The sequence below is a fragment of the Pseudophryne corroboree genome, chromosome 3, assembly GCF_028390025.1.
Source record: "Pseudophryne corroboree isolate aPseCor3 chromosome 3, aPseCor3.hap2, whole genome shotgun sequence".
Taxonomy (NCBI): domain Eukaryota; kingdom Metazoa; phylum Chordata; class Amphibia; order Anura; family Myobatrachidae; genus Pseudophryne; species Pseudophryne corroboree.
In genome coordinates, this window is record NC_086446.1 from 278,472,366 (window position 1) to 278,494,880 (window position 22,515).

Sequence of the window (22,515 nt, forward strand, 5' to 3'; positions counted from 1 at the left end):
AATGTTAATAACTGATTATTGCCAATTAACACATCTCTTTAGCAATTGCACTAATCTCAATTAGGAAGAGAGTGAAAAAGAGCAGTGAAAGAGGCTTCCAAATGTGGGCACTATGCTACCGATTTTATACTAACATGGCGGGTCGCACCCGAGAGCCGTACACAGGTGCTTCCCGGGTGTGACCCGTCAAGAGACCCCTTTCAGAAAGCAGCACGATCCAGCATATTAGTGGATTGGTGATGTCACCGCTGAATTGTGCGGAGGCGGAGCTTGGAGATGAAATTATATCCAAGCTCCATCTCTTCTCTATGCAGTGAACGGGTCCCGAGTCACATCGACCCGTCAAACCCGTTTTCACTTCCTTCCCGGGACCACAACCCTGCAAGCTAGCCGGGTTGAATTCCCGGATAACTGGACCCGGGTTAACCCTTTAACACCAAGCCACTCCCAGATTATCATGGCAATAACCTGGGTTTTTAGTGGCAGTGTAAAAGGGGTATGAGTAGTGCAAGTAAGAGACATTGGGCCTAATTCAGCATAGATTGCTGCTGCAGCACCGTTCGCATGCTGATGCCCAGTGCAGTGTGCACACGCGCAGAAGCCGCACTGCACGTGCACACAGTGAGATGCAATGACATCTGACATGTGTGAACACCTCTGCCTGATTGACAGGCAGAGGCATTTGCGGGGCGGGAGGGGGGCATCGCAGAAGCATTTTAGGGGCGTCGTTGGGGGGCACAGTTCGGACAGCGCAGGTGTGTCCGGACCGTTTGTGACCCAAAAGATGGCGGGTTGCCGTCTGCCTTAGCAGCCAGGCTGCGTAGGCAGAGGGCAACCCTAAACATGCGAAAGCATCGCCGTTGCTTTTGCATGTTTGCGGGGGTGGGGGGCAGGACCTGGCAAGCGGGGCGGACTTGCCCTGTGTTGCGCGTCCCCCCGCATGTCAGTGTAATGTGTCGTAGATGTGTAATCAGAGTTCTACTGTACTCATACAAATTACATTATTTGGAAGAATGAAATTTCCTGAAAGTGGATGTCCTTTATGTGTATCATTAATTAGACAAATGAAGCTGTCCTATCCGCTGATTACACACAGAAAGAAGCCATAAGTGGTACAACTTTGCATGATGCACACCGCAAATTGCTTTCTAGCTTCCATTTCTAACATTGATGTTTGGAGAAATTTCAAAAAGGAGGGGTGATAAGTGTATAGGGGTCGCCTCACTTTAACATCATACACTGGCCATAGATTACGCAATGAGCCACTCAGTCCGACCTAATGGGATGAAGAGCTGAGGCGACTGAATGATATGATCTTCCTTTCACAACATGGAATTGGCTGAATGACATTAGGTACAATCAGACATGTTTGAGAATCAAAACAAGGGATCCCAATTCCCAACTGTTTTTCAGCTGATTGCGTGCTTTGAACAATTATCACTCATGTCCATACTTTGAATGATAATCAGAACTGTCATGCATTGTCCATATTTCAATGATTAGCTATACTTGCAGACTTTGGCAAGTGATAGCCCAGGAAATTAGGAGGCATAGCTCCACCCCCCTTGATGGTTTGCCAATATTCCCTGCTTTGGGCGGAATGGAGGCGGAGCACTTCCCCCTTGATGGTTTGCCTGTATTCCCATCTTTGTGTTAGGGGTGGGTTAGGGCGGAGCAACACAATACTCACCTTCAGGAGCCTCATCCCCTGCAATGGTTTGCCAGCATTTATGTATTTCTCTTACGTCCTAGAGGATGCTGGGGTCCACATTAGTACCATGGGTTATAGATGGGTCCACCAGGAACCATTGGCACTTTAAGAATTTGAGAGTGTGGGCTGGCTCCTCCCTCTATGCCCCTCCTACCAGACTCAGTTTAGAAAATGTGCCCGGAGGAGCCGGTCACAGCTAGGGGAGCTCTACAGAGCTTCTTTAGTTAAAGTTTAGTTTTAGAGTTTATTATTTTACAGGCTGCTAGCAACAGCCTGCCTGCAGCGAGGGACTAAGGGGAAGCGTCATTATACAGACTCTCAAAAAAGGTGGTTTTACCTGTCCAAGGATCTACCGCCTTAAAAGAGCCAGCTGATCGTAAAATCGATAATACGCTCAAATCTATGTACACGGCTTCTGGGGCAATACTACGTCCCACTATTGCCAGTGCTTACAGTAAAGTGGTCAGGCACGTTACTTGAGGATTTGGATACTATGGAAAAATGTGATGTTGAATTGTTTTTACGTAACATTCAGGATTCGGCAGGATTTCTGGTAGAATCCATGACCTGGGTTCCATGGCTGCGGGGATTTCCTCCATGTCAGCATCAGCTCGTCGAGGGCTATGGTTGCGCCAGTGGTCTGCCGATGCGGAATCCAGGAGAAGTGTGGAGACCCTACCCTACACAGGTCAGACTCTCTTTGGGAAAGTGTTAGATGCGTGGATCGCTACGGCTGGTAAGTCACCCTTCCTTCCCTCAGCTACACCTGCTCCGAAGAAGCCCTTTTCTTCAGTTACATCACAGCTCTTTTGGTCTAACAAGCCCAACACCTTCTTTCGGGGAGGTCGGCCTAAGTTCAAGAAACCTGCGGCTGCAGGTTCCCAGGCACGGAAACCTGCTTCAGGTACACCAAAGTCCTCCGCATGACGGTGGACTGCACGCCCCGGAGGTGGGGCCGGTGGGAGCGAGACTCAGACATTTCAGTCATGTCTGGGTGTCCTCCGACCTGGACCCGACCTGCAAGATATTGTGTCCCAGGGGTACAGGCTGGAATTTCAAAATCTCCCTCCTCACCGATTTTTCAGATCAGGCTTGCCAGCTCTGCTGGCAGACAGGACTGTCCTGCAAGAAGCAGTCCAGAAGTTGGTGGAGGCACAGGTCATTGTGCCAGTACCACCTCACATGCAGAACAAAGGTTACTATTCAAACCTTTTTGTAGAACCGAAACCGGATGGTTCGGTCAGGTCCATTCTGAACTTAAAATCACATCATTTCTAAAGGAGTTCAAGTTCAAAATGGAGTCCCTACGGGCAGTGATATCAGGTCTGGAGGAGAGGGAATTCCTAGTATCCCTGGATATCAAGGATACGTACCTCCACATTCCGATCTGGCTACCACATCAAGCTTATCTGCGATTTGCGCTGTTGGACTGTCATTTTCAGTTCCAGGCCCTCCCATTCGGTCTCTCCACAGCACCGAGGGTCTTCACCAAGGTGATAGCGGAAATGATGATTCTCCTCCGCAGACAGGGGGTGAACATAATTCCGTATCTGTACGATCTGCTGATAAAAGCATCGTCCAAGAAGAAGCTGTTACGGTTCATAACACTCATGACTCAGCTTCTCAGGAAACATGGTTGGATCCTGAATTTTCCAAAGTCACATTTGGAACCAACCAGAAGGTTGTCCTTTCTGGGAATGATCCTCGACACGGAGGTGCAGAGGGTGTTTCTCCCAGAGGAAAAGGCGTTGGTGATTCAAACAATGGTCCGGGATGTCCTGAAGCCAGCCTGGGTGTCAATTCATCAGTGCATTCGCCTTCTGCAGAAGATGGTGGCCTCGTACGAGGCTCTGCAGTACGGGAGGTTTCGTGCTCGGTCCTTCCAACTGGATCTCCTGGACAAGTGGTCGGGATCCCATCTACACATGCACCAGAGAATACGTCTGTCGCCAAAGGCCAGGATTTCACTCCTCTTGTGGCTGCAATTATCTCACCTTCTGGAGGGCCGCAGGTTCGGGATTCAGGACTGGATCCTTCTAACCACGGATGCAAGTCTCCGGGGCTGGGGCGCAGTCACTCAAGGGGAAACCTTCCAAGGAAGGTGGTCAAGTCTGGAAGCCGGCCTGCCGATAAACATTGTGGAACTAAGAGCCGTCTACAACGGTCTTCTCCAAGCGGCCCATCTTCTGAGAAATCGGACCATTCAAGTGCAGTTGGACAATGTGACAACAGTGGCTTACATAAACCGACAGGGCAGAACGAAGAGTAGAGCTGCAATGGCAGAGGTAACAAGAATCATCCTCTGGGCAGAAAAACACGCGTTGGCGCTGTCAGCAATCTTCATTCCGGGAGTAGACAACTGGGAAGCGGACTTCCTCAGCAGACACGATCTCCAACCAGGGGAGTGGGATCTCCATCCGGAGGATGGAGGTAACAGATCTTTGGGGCGTACTCCAGATCGACATGATGGCCTCTCGTCTCAACAAGAAGCTTTGGTATTGTTCCAGGTCGAGGGACCCGCAAGCTGTGGCGGTGGACGCCCTCATGACTCCGTGGGTGTTCCAGTCGGTGTACGTGTTTCCTCCACTTCCACTCATTTCAAGGGTTCTCAAACTCATAAGGAGAACAAGAGTTCAGGCGATCCTCATTGCTCCGGACTGGCCAAGAAGGGCTTGGTACGCGGATCTTCTGGATCTACTGCAAGAAGAGCCGAGGCCTCTTCCTCTTCGGGAGGACTTGCTGCAGCAGGGGCCATTCGCCTATGAAGACTTACCGCGGCTACGTTTGACGGCATGGAAGATGAACGCCTAATACTAGCTCGGAAGGGAAATCCGAAAAAGGTTATTCATACCCTGATACAGGCTAGGAAAGGAGTAACGTCTAAACATTACCATCAAATTTGGAAAAAATATGTATCTTGGTGTGAGTCCAAGAAGTTTCCTGCGGTGGAGTTTCAACTGGGACGTTTTCTCCTCTTCTTACAAGCTGGTGTGGAGATATGGGCCTAAAGTTGGCATCTGTGAAGGTTCAGATTTCGTCCCTATCCATTTTCTTCCAAAAACAATTGTCTGCCCTCCCTGAGGTTCAGACCTTTGTGAAGGGAGTTCTGCACATCCAACCTCCCTTTATACCGCCTACGGCGCCTTGGGACCTTAACGTGGTGTTGCAGTTCCTCCAATCGGACTGGTTTGAACCTCTACAGTAGGTTGAAGTAAAATTTCTTACGTGGCAGGCTGTCACTTTGTTGGCTTGTGTCGGAGTTTGGGCAAAAGCATATCTGCCCCGTGGGAGTTAGGGGGGGACGGTCACCGGCCTCTTTAGGTGCAGAGCCGCTTCCCCTGAGGGGCTGTTTGTTCAACGGGGCATGGCGCCTTGGCTGTTGCAGCATGCCGCACACCACTAACGCTGCCTGAAGGTGATCATCGGTGGTGAGTACACACCTGGGACCCCGCTAGGGGGGTCCCTCATTTCACTGTGCGGCAGAAGCGCAGGTGAGGCGTACGGGTCCCTCCTGGGGGCGACCTGCTTTGACCCCTGTGTGAGACTGGCTTATTACAGGGTACCAAGCATTTATGTGAGGTTACTAACATTTAGGAGACCTGGCCAGTATAAAAAATACACAGTAGCTCCGGTGTCATAGTGGGGGGCGGAGCTACATCAGTGTGGGCTCAGCTGTGTTTTTGCACCTTCCTCTTCATAAGCAGCAGCCTCACACAGCTCTTCCATAATGGTCACACGCTGGATCACTGGTACAGGGTGTAGAGGGGGAGAGCAGCTATTTGGTGCACAAATATCATCCCTCTGAGGGATTTTTCATTAGACAGACTCACAGTTTATATGTTTGTATAAAACGCTGACAGCCTCACTGGGGCTGTGCAGCGCTGGTGTCCTCTCCTGTGTCTGCTCTCACATGCAATAGGGCAGGCTTGTATTGTGTTTCAGGCTGTGTTGTATGTGTATTGTACATGTTTTTCTTTTCACAATGGTAAAACAGAAGTTATGCAGTGTGTGTAATGCTAGAGTTTCCCCTAGCTCATTTGACTCAATATCATGTTAGCAATGTAGTCAGTCATCACAAAATGCGGATAACAAAGTGGGGGAGAGTCCAGAGCCCTGTGGCTGGGGGCTATAAAAACTATGATGTCTGATATGTCATCTAAACTCACTGCTAATGCCAATAAGACTCAGGAACTGCAACAAGCAGTGGCAAATCTAGCTGCTAAACATCCCCCCCCCCCTGTCCACTACAGGTGCACAAAAAAAAGTGCTTTACCTGCAATTCTATCAGATACTGATGATGATATACAGGATGATGGAGATGATGTGGACCCCATAAACGGGGACTCCACCTCTACACAGGGTATTGAACCCCTTATATTGGCTATATGAGATGTGTTAAAGCTCCCCCTGGAGGATGCTACTAATCAGTAGTAATTTTTCCTCCCATAAGACAAACTGTCTGTCACCTTCCCTGATTCTAAGGAATTGGATGATTTATTTAAAATAGCCTGGAAAAATCCATATAAAAAATATCAGGTGTCCAAAAGGTTATTAAATACCTTCCCATTTGCCACTGAAGGTAGAAAATCCTGGGAAGAATCTCTAGCAGTAGACATCTTAGTCTCTCGCCTTTCTAAAAAGGCGATGCTCCCTGCTCCGGGCTCTTTTACAGTAAAGGACCAGGGGGGATAGAAAAATAGAGACCACTGTAAAATCTATCTACACTGCTGCAGGTGTAGCTCAAAGGCCGGTCATTGCTGGTTGCTGCATGCCATTCATACATGGGCTACTCAGATTAAGGAGGGCTTTTGCAGGGGATATGACCTTGGTTACTACTGTAACTTTCCTAAAACACATTCAGGACACGGCAGGAGTCCTCTGTGACTCCCTTAAAGAGATTAGCAATATTAATGCTAGGACCACTGCTATGGCTGTGTCTGCACGCAGAGCTATATGGTCATAGGTGTGCGCAGACACTGACAGGCGGGTGCCGCTCTGGACTCCCCCCCCCCCCCCCCACCCCCTTCCCTCCACGGCATTATAGTGTTCTCTCACCTCCCCTGTCCTGGATATAGACTGCTTACCTGGGCAGCCCAGGTGAGCAGTCTATGGGCCGCCAAGGTGAGCAGTCTATATCTAGGACAGGGGAGGTGAGAAAACACTATAATGCCGTGGAGGGGGAGAGGGGGGGAGTCCGGAGCGGCACCCGCCTGTCAGTGTCTGCGCACGCCTATGTATATGGTTGCGTCAGTGTATTGCAGACGCTGACTCCAAACGTAATGTGGAATCTCTTCCCTTCACAGATGAATGGCTCTTCGGAGGTGAATTGGATGAATGGATCTCCAAAGCTACTGCTGGGAAATCCACGTTTCTCACTTCAGGGGATCCGCCTGCTAGACGTGCCTACCCGGAACCGTCTACTCAGTCCTTTCGGTACTGATCTAGGGCCCGGGGTGCCTCCAATGCAGCTAGAGGCTCCAGAGGAAAGCCTAAGAAACCAGCTGTTGCCTGCTCTCAGGACCAGAGCACCAGTCCAGCTTCCGCTAAGACTTCAGCATGATGGTGCCCACCCACCCCGAGGGGATCTTGCGGTGGGAGCTCGATTACGTCACTACAGCCACATCTGGGATGGTTCCTGCCAAGATGCCTGGGTAGGGGACCTTATCTCTCAGGGTTACAAGCTGGAGTTCGACGGTGCTCCTCCCCAACGATTTTTCAAATCAGGCTTGCCAGGTTTGGAAAATATGCATGTTACGCTACTACTGGCTATCGTCAAGGTGGTCCAGTCCCAGGTCATTGCTCCAGTACCCCTGCTACAACAAGGACAAGGTTACTACTCCAGTCTGTTTGTAGTGCCAAAACCAGGCGGGTCTGTGAGACCCATTTTGAATCTGAAGTCCTTGAATCCTTACCTGAAGGTTTTAAAATTCAAGATGGAATTTTTGAGAGCGGTGATCACGGGCCTGGAACAACAGGAATTCCTTGTGTCCCTGGATATCAAGGATGCCTACCTGCATATCCCGATTTGGCCTCCTCATCAGGCCTATCTACGATTTGCCCTACTGAATGATCACTACCAGTTTCAGGCGTTGCCCTTCGGCCTGTCTACAGCTCCGATGGTGTTCACGAAGGTGATGGCGGAAATGATGTTCCAGCTCAGAGTCCAGGGGGTCAACATCGTCCCTTACCTGGACGATCTCATAAAAGCAAGTTACAGGGAGCTTCTATTGCTTCATATAGATCGCACTATCCAACTTCTGTCTCACCACGGGTGGATCTTCAATCTACAGAAATCTCAACTGGAACCGTCTCAACGGCTCATGTTTCTGGGTATGATACTGGATACTGTAGCTCAAAGAGTGTTTCTCCAAGAAGACAAAGTGAGAACACTTCAAGAGATGGTTCGCATGGTTCTCCGTCCTGCTTGAGTTTCCATTAATCTTTGGATAAAGTTGTTGGGAAAAATGGTGGCCTCGTACGGGGCGATACAGTTCGGCAGGTTCCATGCCAGACCTTTCCAATTGGACATCCTAAACAAGTGGTCCAGTTCACATCTCCAGATGCACCGAATGATTCAGCTGTCACCCCAAGCCAGGATTTCACTCCTGTGGTGTTTGCAGTCTTCCAACCTGCTGGAAGGTTGACGTTTCGGGATTCAGGATTGGACCCTCCTCACGACGGATGCCAGTCTATGAGGATGGGAGCTGTCACCCAGGGGCGCAGTTCCAGGGCAGGTGGTTACTTTCTGCATGTTCTGTGTTACCTGTTCAGCTGTTACTGTTGCCAGACATTGCTGGCCTGGTTATGTTTTGGTGTGCTGGTGTATAATTCTCACCACCTTTATTGTTGTTATGTTCCTTCTCTCAAGTATATCATTCTCCTTCGGGCACTGTTTTACCTATAACTGACCAGTAGGAGGAGGCATAGAAGGGAGGAGCAAGCACACCCAGGTGAAGAAATTTAAGGTGCACTGGCTCCTTTGGACCCGTATATACCCCATCGTACTAATTCTGTCCCCAATATCCCTTATGGACTACGAGAAAAGGATTTACCAGTAGGTATTTAAAATCCTATTTTAGCCACACCCTCCAGTATCCAGGCTTATTCCCACTCTCGGTTGCCCAGTTCTGCCTGCTATCATCAGGGTTGTGTCTATGCTCCTTTCGTGATCAGGACCAGGAAGTGACAGCACGAGAGGGCAGAAGTGAACTTCAGCCCTTACAGCACCTTAATGTTTTATCCATTCTCTGCTTGTTTGAGGTTATTTTGTGTTATCTATACACCATTGGACCCTCACGGACTCGCTTCGCTCACCACGCTTCGGGCTAGGTGTCTTGCTTCGCTTGCCACAGGTTACTATTCAAAATAGTTGGTGATATGGACCCAGGGGCTTATGGGAAAGGTCCTTTCCATGAAAGGTAATTAGATGCTACCCTATCATCAGGGGCAGGGCCAATGCAGGGGCAGACTCGTGACTGGTCCCTATGGAACTGCCTTGATCCAGACAAGTTGTCTCCCTGTAAATACAGCTGCTGTACTGTCCAGTAATACTGAGCAGTTTCATGATCAGTACAGGAAAACCTTCCGTGTGTGTATGTGTGATGGAGAGGCACAGTGTGTGTGAGAGAAGCACAATATATGTGTGAGAGACAGATGGGTAAATTTACTAAGGTGGAAGTTTTTTGTTTGTATTTTAAGAACTGGTGATGTTGCCCATAGCAACCAATCAGATTCTATCTATTATCTTCTAGAAGCAGCTAGATAACTGTTAAGTATAATCTGATTGGTTGCTGTGAGCAACATCACCAATTCTAAAATAACTCCCACCTTAGTGCACATCAATGTGTGTGAAAGGCTTAGAGCAGTGGTTCCCAAACTATGGGGGTCATTCCGAGTTGTTCGCTCGTTAGCTGCTTTTAGCAGCATTGCACACGCTTGGCCGCCGCCCTCTGGGAGTGTATTTTAGCTTAGCAGAATAGCAAACGAAAGATTAGCAGAATTGCGAATAGATAAATCTTAGCAGTTTCTGAGTAGCTCCGGACCTACTCACAAATAGCGATCAGTTCAGTCAGTTTCGTTCCTGGTTTGACGTCACACACACGCCCAGCGTTTGGCCAGCCACTCCCCGATTTCTCCAGACACTCCCGCGTTTTTCCCTGACACGCCTGCGTTTTTCCGCACACTCCCAGAAAACGGCCAGTTTCCGCCCAGAAACACCCACTTCCTGTCAATCACACTCCGATCACTACAACGATGAAAAATCTTCGTTCGGACGTGAGTAAATCTACTAAGTTTTGTGTTAAAATACTAACCGCATGCGCACTGCGAACCATGCGCATTTTTGTGTTAATCGCTCCGTTGCGAAAATCGGCAACGAGCGAACAACTCGGAATGACCCCCAATGTGCTTAGGCACCCTGGGGTGCATCAGGACACTAGTAGGGGTGCCTTGAATTGGTGGTCCAGGACCAATTCAAACTATTTTTGGTCAAAGTAATAGACAAAACCAGTGCTTGTGGCTGCCAATTATAAAATATGAGGACAAACAGAATCAAATATTGTCTCGCAACACACTAAAGAAACTAAGGGTGACACAAACATAATTTACTTATTGTTTTCTAAAATTCTTAAAGAAACTTTTGGCCTAGCGGTGCTGTGAAAAAATTCTGATACTCTAGGGCGCCATGATTTAAAAAAAATGGGAACCACTGGCTTTGAGTATGAATCTGTGTGTATGAATGGCACAGAGTGTGTGTCAGTGACTGTGAGTGGCACAGAGGGTACATATTATCATTAGAGTAAAGTGGACACACGTTGTTGTTGTTGTTGTTGTTGTTGTTGTTGTTGTTGTTGTTGTTGTTGTTGTTGTTATTATTAGACTAAAGGGGCACTGATTATTTCTTCGGCAGGGTCCACAGGTTATCCACAGGATTACATTGGGATATGATGATGCGATAGCGGATTTTCACCAAACGGTCAAAGCTTTCGGCCTTCATGCAACGGGCCCGTCCATATATCCCCGCCTCCTGGCTCAGGCAAATCAGTTTTTCGTTTGTTGCGGCAGGAGGCGAACCATGGTCAAGATGGCTGCTGGATTTTTAGCAGCCATAAGCTTTTTTTTATAATTATTTTTTTTTTTAATAGTCTTACTGTTTTTTTGAGCGATCTTTCTAAAAAGCGTCTTAAACATACCTTGGAAAGAGTTGCTTCAACAACTCCCCGCCGGGTCGCGACAACGCTTACCCACGTGTACAGTGCTGTCTTTGCGGGCGTTTGTGTCACATGTACTGGCAGACGTTACCAGGTTGTGGACGGAGCACGGGGAGAAGGTAAGGCATCGGTTCTGCTTAGTGAGGGAACATGGACACAGCCACACTGTTTTGGGAAGAGACTACCAAACAGTCGCTGCCACGGCTGCCACCAAGGGTGCATCAGCGATAGCCCTAGGGATCATAGGCTCCATGTGTAGTATGAGGCCCCAATCCCTAGGGTTGATGTCAGCAGTGGGGAGTCAGACGCTCCCTTGGTCGACCCCCCCCCCCCCCCCCCCCGGTTCATGACCAGTTTCCTCTGAGTTTCCCGCCATGAACTGAGTTCCAGCTTCAGTCTGAGATGCTGTGTATATAAAAGGACCCAGTCACAGCATAGGCGGCTGTGTGACTGGTGCATCAGTGTTCACTTGGGCGTCTGTGTTCACTGTAGGTTCACAGGGCAAGTGTGTACATTATTAGCGTCTGGATCCACTCAGCGTTCGCTAACGTAACTGATCGATCCTGGAAGCAGGGTGAAATCTCCCTGCATCCCACTATCCTGAGCCGGGTGATACAGCACTAAGGGGGTAATTCAAAGTTGACCGCAGCAGCAAATTTGTTAGCAGTTGGGCAAAACCATGTGCACTGCAGGGGGTGGGTAGATATAACATTTGCAAAGAGTTAGATTTGGGTTGGTTATTTTGTTTCTGTGCAGGGTAAATATTGGCTGCTTTAGTTTTACACTGCAATTTATATTTCAGTTTGAACACACCACACCCAAATCTGTCTCTGCACATGTTATATCTGCCCCCCCTGCAGTGCACATGGGCCCTCATTCCGAGTCGTTCGCTCGGTAATTTTCTTCGCATCGCAGTGAAATTCCGCTTAGTACGCATGCGCAATATTCGCACTGCGACTGCGCCAAGTAATTTTACAATGAAGATAGTATTTTTACTCACGGCTTTTTCTTCGCTCTGGCGAACGTAGTGTGATTGACAGGAAATGGGTGTTACTGGGCGGAAACACGGCGTTTTCGGGGCGTGTGGATAAAAACGCTACCGTTTCCGGAAAAAACGCAGGAGTGGCCGGAGAAACGGGGGAGTGTCTGGGCGAACGCTGGGTGTGTTTATGACGTCAAACCAGGAACGACAAGCACTGAACTGAACGCAGATGCCGAGTAAGTCTGAAGCTACTCTGAAACTGCTAAGTAGTTTGTAATCGCAATATTGCGAATACATCGGTCGCAATTTTAAGAAGCTAAGATACACTCCCAGTAGGCGTAGGCTTAGCGTGAGCAACTCTGCTAAATTCGCCTTGCGAGCGATCAACTCGGAATGAGGGCCATGGTTTTTCCCAATTGCTAACAAATTTGCTGCTATGATCAACTCTGAATTACCCCCTAAGTCTGTACCTTTGAGCACGAATAGTTGGATAAGTGCCTGATGCATATGAGTCTGATATATATTGCTGCTGTTTCTTTCGCTGTGCGACTGAATATGGTTAAAACTCCTGTTTAAGGTAATGCAGTAATATGTTCTCCTACATACTTGAAATGTATTTTGTAGTTGATTATGTGCTCATATTGCTTATTATACTAATGTATAACCTGAGACTGATTGCTAGTGTGATTGCTGACTTTACTATAATTATGTCAGTTTTCCGTGTATTCCGATCCTCAATGCTGGTGCAAAGCAGGGTAGGGTCAGATTGTATGTCACTTTAACAAAATTTAAAGTGATTACAGTCACAAATTGTGTAGTAACACTGTACAGGTGTGATTATTTATCATATCTAAGAGCGGCAAGGGTGAGGAAAATACACTCACAGTAGCACCAACACTCATGTCATGTTTGTCTTGCAAATCTGGGTTAACCTCTCAGGATCTGGTTCAGAATGGTTTGTGTGCAAATTGTTTTAGCTTTCACCAAAGTCTCTTGAAAAATCCAAGGCAGACGCAGGTGCAAGTGGATCCCTCATGGGCTACTTTTGCACAGACATTATCCAGTATAGCTGGGCGGATAATACAAACTTCTGTACCAGGGATAGGTTACATTATTAACCCTTACATGCAACATTCCACCTGGGGTTTATTACATCCAGCAGGGGAAGCAGCAGCCTCTCAACAAAAACAGGCTGAAAGGCCGGGGGTAAGTAAATCACATAGACATGAAACAACATCTTCAGAGTCTACACATGTTTCAGATGATGATTCGTCAGAGGATGAGGACTCATCACACACTGGTTCTGCATACAGAGATGAGGAGGAAGACCTCAGCTCAGTGCACATATCTGAGCTAATTAGTGCGATGAAAGTGCTTCTATCCTTAGAGGAGGCAGCAGAGCCTGTGTTACAATTAGAGATGAGCGGGTTTGGTTTTACTCAGATTTACTCGGGTCTCAAAACGGCATCTTATAGGCTCACTGATGTTGCGTGTTTTGGATAGCCAATAAGAAAAATCCGTGAGATCTGTGTTTAAATGTCCCAAACAAGTTAGGACTGAGTTTCCTGGGTCAGAACAGCTGCCAGAAATTATGCAGGAGACTTGGGTTATGCCGAGTAAGAAGTTTAGAATTCCAAGGAAATGGAATTCCAATTATCCTCTTCCGGCTGGTGACTGTTTAAAAAGGGAGGTGGCTCCCAAAGTAGATACGCATGTCATTCGATTGGTGCGAAAATCTACATTACCTCTGCCTTCAACATCATTAAATAATGTCACGGATAGGAGAGTCGATGGTTTTCTAAAAAATACTTTTTTCCTTGTCTGGGGCAATCATAAGACCAGCCGTGGCTTTAGCCTGGATGGCGAAAGCAGTGGCAGCCTGGGCTGATGCATTGGAGGAGGATCTTTCAGTGGCATCTAGAGAGCAAAAATCCCATATTGCACATATCAAACAGGCGGCGATGTTTATGGAAGAAGCAGCCTTGGATATGGGTACAATTGCCTCTCAGCATCAGCTTCAGCAGTAGCAGCTCGTAGAGCGGTTTGACTACGTACATGGAAAGCTGATTCAGAATCTAAGAAGGTTCTGGAGTCTTTGCCTTTTACTGGATATATTATTTTTGATAAAGAAATATACAGTATTTTGAAGTCAGAAGCAGACTCCAAGAAAGTGAAGTTTCCTTCCACACACAAATTCAAGCCTAGATTTCCAGCTTTTCGGCCCTTGCGGTCTCAAGTAAAAGCAAAAGGAAAGGGTGACTGCAAGCAGTCCCAATACAACAAGTCTGGTAAGACTAAAAAGCATTGGACTACCAGAGGACTTGCTTCCAACTCAGAAGATAAGCCATCAGCTTGATGGTGCGGGCCTCCACCTGGGGGAGCCCACGTGGGAGGCCGACTTTTTCAGTTTGAACAGTTCTGGCAGCAGTCTACCACAGATGCCTGGGTGCTAGAAGCAGTATCTCACGGTTATGCATTTGTTTTCAAGGAACACCCGCCTCAAAGTTTGTTTTTTTGTACCAGCTAGTATTCAGTGTAAACGAAGGCCAGGGTTTTGCAAGAGGCAGTTAAGAAATTGCTTCAATCAGGAGTAATTACCCCAGAGGACATGGTTTTTATTCCAACCTGTTTCTAATCCAGAAGCCAAATGGGTCATTCCGGCCCATACTCAATCTCAAATTGCTGAACAAGTCCATTTGGGTACCTCGTTTTCATATGGAGACTTTACGTTCCATCATTTTGGCCATGGAGCCGGGGGATTTTATGGTATCCCTGGATATCCAGGATGCTTACCTACATGTTACTATAGCATTGTCCCATCAGCGCTATCTCAGGTTTGCTATCCTCCAACAGCATTTTCAGTTCCAGGCCATTCCATTTGGACTGGCCACAGCCCCCAGAGTATTCACCAAGATTATGATGGTAATGGCAGCTTATCTCCAGCTGCAGGGGATAAAAAAATGTCCATACCTCGACGACCTATTAATCCTTGCACAATCTCAGGAATTGCTTCTGTGTCTGCAGAAACACGGTTGGCTCATAAATTGGGCAAAGTCGTCTCTGGTTCCGTCACAACGGATGACTCACTTGGGGGCTGTGTTGGATTCGAGCTTTCAGAGAGTAACTTTACCTCTGAACAAAATATCCAAAGTTCAGTCAAGGATTCGAGAGCTGCTACACAGTCAAAAGGTATCCATTCACGCAGCAATGCGTGTGATGGGATTGATGGTGTTAACATTTGACATGGTGGAGTATGCTCAGTTTCACTCAAGGCCTCTGCAACGTCTGAGCCTTGCCAAGTGGAATGGGTTTCATCAAGCAGTAAAAACGCAGACTATGGTCTTTCCTCTGGAAGTAAGGAGGTCATTAGCCTTGTGGCTACAGACATCCCATCTGGACAAAGGGAGACCCTTTTGGATATCTGATTGGGAAATTCTGACAATGGATGCCAGCCTTCAGGGCTGGGGACCGGTGTCAGGAAGGAGTTGTTTCCAGGGGCAGTGGATCAAGGAAGAAAGTTGCCTTTCAATAAATATATTGGAACTTCGGGCAATATACATGGCACTAATTCAGGCAAAGGACACCCTTCAGGGGAAACCAGTTCAAATCCACTCGGATAATGCAACAGCAGTAGCGTACCTCAACCATCAGGGAGAAACTCGCAGCCAAAACGCAATGAAGGAGGTAAGTCACATGTTAAAGTGGGCAGAACTTCATGATCCAGCCTTGTCCGCAGTGTTCGATCTGGAAGTCCTAAACTGGGAAGCGGATTTTCACAGTCGACACGCCATTCATGCAAATGAATGGGCTTTACACCCCCCGAGGCCTTCCAAACCCTGGTAGACAAGTGGGGGTTGCCGAAGATAGATCTCATGGCGTCACGTCAGAACAACAAAGTTCCTGCATACGGGTCAAGAACAAAGAATTCCAAAGCGATCTTTGTGGATGCCCTGTCAGCGAGATGGGACTTTCATCTGGCCTATGTGTTTCCACCAATCGCCCTATTACCCAGGGTGATGTGAAAGGCAAAACAAGGAAGGGATGCCGTGATACTAATAGCTCCAGCTTGGCCCAGAAGACATTGGTACACAGATATGCAGAGGATGTCGATGGATGCTCCATTCCTACCCTCTCAACGTCCAGATCTACTGTCTCAAGGTCCTTGTTATCACAAGCACCTGATCGACTGTCTTTGACGGCGTTGCTCGAGACTTCTATCCTGAAGGCAAGAGGATTCTCACGACAGGTAATTCAAACTATGCTCAGAGCAAGGAAACCTTCCTCAGCTCGCATTTATCACCAAATATGGCAAGCCTATATTCAGTGGTGCAGTGATCGGAAATTTGACCCTAGGTCTTTCAGAGTTTCCAGAGTCTTAGCATTCCTTCAGGCAGGAATGGATAAAGATTTACGGGTGGCTTCCGTGAGAGTGCAAGTGTATGGTTCCAAAAGAAAATTGCTAACCTACAGGATATGCGCACTTATTTCCAGGGAATGCTGCACATTCAGTCTCCTTTTGGGACTTAAATTTAATAAATTTAGTCCTAAAGGCCCTTCAGGTTGCCCCATTTGAACCACGTAAAAGAGTGGATCTTAAATGGTTTACTGCTAAAGTTCTCTTTCTACTGGCCAATGCTTCAGCTTGACGAGTTTCAGATTTAGGGGCATTGTTATGTCGTCCTCCATTTCTGATTTTTTTTTAATCCAGCTAGAGCGGTTCTTAGAACCAAATCTGGGTATCTTCCTAAGGTGGTGTCTACATTCCACCTTAACGAAGAAATTGTAGCCCTGGCCTTCCAGGGGCCAGACCTTTCTGCGGGAGATTCATCGTTGGACGTAGTCCGTGCCTTAAGGATCTACGTGGATCATACCAGTGCCATCAGAAAGATAGACACTCTCTTCAATCTCTATGGTTTTCACAAGAGAGGATGGCCTGCTGATAAGCAGACACTGGCGAGTTGGCTTTGGATGACGATTTCAGAAGCATATTCTCAAGCTGATCTCCCCATTCCGGCTAATGTCCCTGCTCATTCTACTCGTAAGGTAGGTCCGTCATGGGCAGCACAACGTGGTGCTTCAGCAGAACTAATATTTAAGGCAGCCACATGGTCTTCCATTAACACATTCATTAGACATTATGCCTTTGATACCTTTGCCTCTCAGGAAGCTGAATTCGGGCGAAGGATTCTCCTGTCCAATCAGGAGCGTCCCCACCACTAAATTGCTTTGGGACATCCCAATGTTATCCTGTGGATAACCTGTGGAGCCTGCCGGAGAAATATTCGTTATGGTACAACTTACCGTTGATGTTATTTCTCCTAAGTCCACAGGGATCCCACCCAGACGCACCTGATTGGAGGATCCTTTCATTCACTAACCTCTTCCTTCTTGTATTGAATGGTGTGCATGTGTGTTCTTCTCGCCTGATTAGGGCTATCTATGATGCTCCTGCCTTGAGCTTTGGAAAAACAACTGATTCGCCTGAGCCAGGAGGTGGGGATATATGGACTGGTCTGTTGCATGCTGGGAGGCCGAAAGCTTTCACCGTTTGGTACAAATCTGCTGTCGCATCATCATATACTAATGTTATCCTGTGGACTTAGGAGAAATAACGTTATTAACAGTAAGTTTTACCATAACGAATATATCTATTAAACTGTCCTAATATTTTGCGGGACAGTACAGTTCTTTTGGGACTGTCCCAACCACATCCCTAAGTGTGTGTGCGTGGGGGGGGGGGGGGGGGGGGGAGTTGGGAAGCTCCCTGTCACTCACTGCTCTGCTTAGCAGAGCAGTGGAGAATAGATGCTGTGAGCATGCGCAAAGCATCTATTCATGGAAGACATGGGGGCTGGTGGGCATGGGCAGCATATCACATAGAGCTGGACATGCCCCCAAAATGACAACAATGGGAGGCATGGCTCACTATCAAGATATTCTTGCAAGGCATTCTCGCAAAGCCCCTTTCTCTAACGCCCTAGTGGATGCTGGGGACTCCGTAAGGACCATGGGGAATAGACGGGCTCCGCAGGAGACATGGGCACTTTAAGAAAGAATTTAGATTCTGGTGTGCTCTGGCTCCTCCCTCTATGTCCCTCCTCCAGACCTCAGTTTGAATCTGTGCCCGGACGAGCTGGGTGCTGTTCAGTGAGCTCTCCTGAGCTTGCTGTAAGAAAGTATTTTGTTAGGTTTTTTATTTTCAGGGAGCTCTGCTGGCAACAGATTCCCTGCATCGTGGGACTGAGGGGAGAGAAGCAGCCCTACTCTCTGAAGCTAGGTCCTGCTTCTTAGGCTACTGGACACCATTAGCTCCAGAGGGATCGTACACAGGATCTCACCCTCGTCGTCCGATCCCAGAGCCGCGCCGCCATCCCCCTCGCAGAGCCGGAAGACAGAAGCCGGGTGAGTATGAGAAGCAAGAAGACTTCGAAATCGGCGGCAGAAGACTCCGTTCTTCACATGAGGTAACGCACAGCACTGCAGCTGTGCGCCATTGCTCCAAACACACCTCACATACTCCGGTCACTGTAAGGGTGCAGGGCGCAGGGGGGGGGGGCGCCCTGGGCAGCATATGGACCTCTTTTGGCAAAAGTACACATATATACAGTTGGGCACTGTATATATGTATGAGCCCCCGCCAAGAAAATGTATATTTAAGCGGGACAGAAGCCCGCCGTCGAGGGGGCGGGGCTTCTTCCTCAGCACTCACCAGCGCCATGTTTTTTCTCCACAGCACCGCTGAGAGGAAGCTCCCCAGCCTCTCCCCTGCAGATACACGGTAGAAGAGGGTAAAAAGAGAGGGGGGGCACATAATTAGGCGCAAAAATCAATATAAACAGCAGCTACTGGGTTAACATTAAGTTACTGTGTTAATCCTGGGTTAATAACGCTGGGGTGTGTGCTGGCATACTCTCTCTCTGTCTCTCCAAAGGGCCTTGTGGGGGAATTGTCTTCAGATAAATTTCCCTCCTCTCATGATGAAAAAGAGCGGGAATCTCCAGACAAGAGACTGCAGTTTCCCACATAGAATTCTCAGGGAGCATCCTTTCCCTACTAGGGCCAGGATACGATGGGAATCTTCCCCTAGGGTGTCACGTTTGCCCAAAAGGTAGCCCTGACTTAACAGCTATCCTCAGGGATCCTGCAGATAGCGTGCACATTCTGGTACACTACTCAGACTGGCGATTGTGTCGGCATGGGTTTATAGTGCTGTAGCAGCGTGGACAGGTACCTTATCAGCAGAGATTGAGACCCTAGTATGTATATATATATATATATGTATATATATATAGATATATATATTAAAGATGCTGTCTTAAGATATATATATATATATATATATAGAAAACATGCCCAAAGAGACATTAGTCTACTGGGTTCTAGAGTCAACGCTATGTCGATTTCTGCTTGACGTGTCCTGTAGAATATTCAATGGACAGGTGATGCCGACTTAAGAGGCATATGGAAGGCTGAGGATTGTGTGGAGAAGGGATCTCGGACCTGGTCTCCACAGCTATAGCTGGTAATTCTGATCTTTTGCCTTATATTCCTGCACAGCCTAGGAAAGCACGACATTATCAAATGCAGCCTTTCGATCACAAAGAATCAAGAAAGTCCGAGGTGCGTCCTTTCTTGCCAGAGGCAGGGGCAGAGGAAAGAAGCTGCACAACACAGCTAGTTCCCAGAAACAGAAGTCCTCCCCGGCCTCTACAAAATCCACCGCATGTCGCTGGGGCTCTACAGGCGGAGCTAGGCCCGGTGGGGGCACGTCTTCGTAATTTCAGCCACAAGTGGGTTCACTCCCTGTTGGATCCCTGGGCAATAGATATTGTGTCTCAAGGATACAAGCTGGACTTTGAGGAGATGCCCCCTCACCGACGACCCTGCCGGCTTCCCCCCACGAGAGGGAAATAGTGTTAACTGCAATTCACAAATTGTATCTTCAACAGGTGGTGGTCAAGGTTCCCCTCCTTCAACAAGGAGGGGGTTATTATTCGACCATGTTGTAGTCCCGAAACCGGACGGTTCGGTCAGACCCATATTGATTTTAAAATCCCTGAACATATACCTGAAAAGGTTCAAGTTCAAGATGGAATCGCTAAGAGCGGTCATCGCAAGCCTGAAAGGGGGAAATTTTATGGTGTCTCTGGACATAAAGGATGCATACCTTCATGTCCCCATTTATCCACCTCATCAGGCGTACCTCAGATTTGCGGTACAGGATTGTCATTACCAATTTCAGACGTTGCCGTTTGGTCTCTCCACGGCCCCGAGAATCTTCACCAAGGTAATGGCGGAAATGATGGTGCTCCTGCGGAAGCAAGGTGTCACAATTATCCCGTACTTGGACGATCTCCTCATAAAAGCGAGATCAAGAGAGCAGTTGCTGAACAGCGTATCACTTTCTCTGGAAGTGTAACGGCAACACGGCTGGATTCTAAATATTCCAGAGTCGCAGTTGGTTCCTACGGCTCATCTGCCTTTCCTAGGCATGATTCTAGACACAGACCAGAAAAGGGTTTATCTCCCGATAGAGAGAGCTCAGGAGCTCATGACACTGGTCAGGAACCTATTAAAACCAAAACAGGTGTCAGTGCATCACTGCACTCGAGTCCTGGGAAGGATGGTGGCATCATACGAGGCCATTCCCTTCGGCAGGTTTCATGCGAGGACCTTTCAATGGGACTTACTGGACAAGTGGTCCGGATCACATCTTCAGATGCATCGGTTAATTACACTTTCCCCCAGGGCCAGGGTGTCTCTCCTGTGGTGGCTGCAGAGTGCTCACCTTCTGGAGGGCCGCAGATTTGGCATTCAGGACTGGGTCCTGGTGACCACGGATGCAAGCCTCTGAGGGTGGGGAGCAGTCACACAGGGAAGAAATTTCCAAGGTCTGTGGTCAAGTCAGGAGACTTGCCTTCACATCAACATCCTGGAACTAAGGGCCGTATACAACGCCCTACGTCAAGCGAAGACCCTGCTTCGCGACCAACCGGTTCTGATTCAGTCAGAAGCCACCAGAATTCTTCGCTTGGCGGAGAATCACGTAAGCGCACTGTCAGCAGTGTTCATCCCGGGAGTGGACAACTGTGAAGCAGACTTCCTCAGCAGGCACCACCTCCACCCGGGAGAGTGTGGACTTCATCAAGAAGTCTTCACGCAGATTGCAAGTCGTTAGGAACTGCCACAGGTGGACATGATGGCATTCCACCTCAACAAAAAGCTACAGAGGTATTGCGCCAGGTCATGAGACCCTCAGGCGATAGCTGTGGACGCACTGGTGACACCGTGGGTGTTCCAGTCGGTCTATGTATTTTCTCCTCTTCCTCTCATACCCATAAGAAAAAGAGGAGTGAGAACAATACTCATTGTTCCGGATTGGCCAAGAAGGACTTGGTATCCAGATCTGCAAGAAATGCTCACAGAGGACCCGTGGCCTCTTCCTCTAAGACAGGACTTGTTGTAACAAGGGCCCTGTCTGTTCCAAGACTTACCGCGGCTGCGTTTGATGGCATGGAGGTTGAACGCCGGATCCTAGCGGAAAAAGGCATTCCAGATGAGGTCATTCCTATGCTGATAAAGGCTAGGAAGGACGTGACAGCTCAACATTATCACCGTATTTGGCGAAAATATGTTGCTTGGTGTGAGGCCAGGAATGCCCCTACGGAGGAATTCCAGCTGGGCCGTTTCCTTCACTTCCTACAGTCAGGAGTGACTTTGGGCCTAAAATTGGGTTCCATTAAGGTCCAGATTTCGGCCCTATCCATTTTCTTTCAAAAAGAGCTGGCTTCTCTACCTGAAATTCAGACGTTTGTGAAGGGAGTGCTGCGTATTCAGCCCCCTTTTGTGCCCCCGGTGGCACCTTGGGATCTTAACATGGTGTTGAGTTTCCTGAAATCCCACTGGTTTGAACCACTCAAAACAGTGGAATTGAAATATCTCACGTGGAAGGTGGTCATGCTACTAGCATTGGCTTCGGCTAGGCGTGTGTCAGAATTAGCGGCTTTGTCACATAAAAGCCCCTATCTGGTTTTCCATGCGGATAGAGCAGAATTGCGGACCCGTCCACAATTTCTGCCAAAAGTGGTTTCATCCTTTCATATAAACCAACCTATTGTGGTGCCTGTGGCTACTACTGACTTGGAGGATTCCGAGTTACTTGATGTAGTCAGGGCTTTGAAGGTTTATGTAGCCAGAACGGCTAGGCTCAGGAAAACAGAATCTTTGTTTATCCTGTATGCTTCCAACAAGCTTGGTGCTCCGGCTTCAAAGCAAACTATTGCCCGCTGGATCTGTAATACGATTCAGCAGGCTCATTCTGCGGCTGGATTGCCGCTGCCAAAATCAGTTAAGGCCCATTCCACTAGGAAGGTGGGCTCTTCTTGGGCGGCTGCCCGAGGGGTCTCGGCATTACAGCTGTGCCGAGCGGCTACTTGGTCAGGTTCAAACACTTTTGCAACGTTCTACAAGTTTGATACCCTGGCTGAGGAGGACCTTGTGTTTGCTCATTCGGTGCTGCAGAGTCATCCGCACTCTCTCGCCCGTTTGGGAGCTTTGGTATAATCCCCATGGTCCTTACGGAGTCCCCAGCATCCACTAGGACGTTAGAGAAA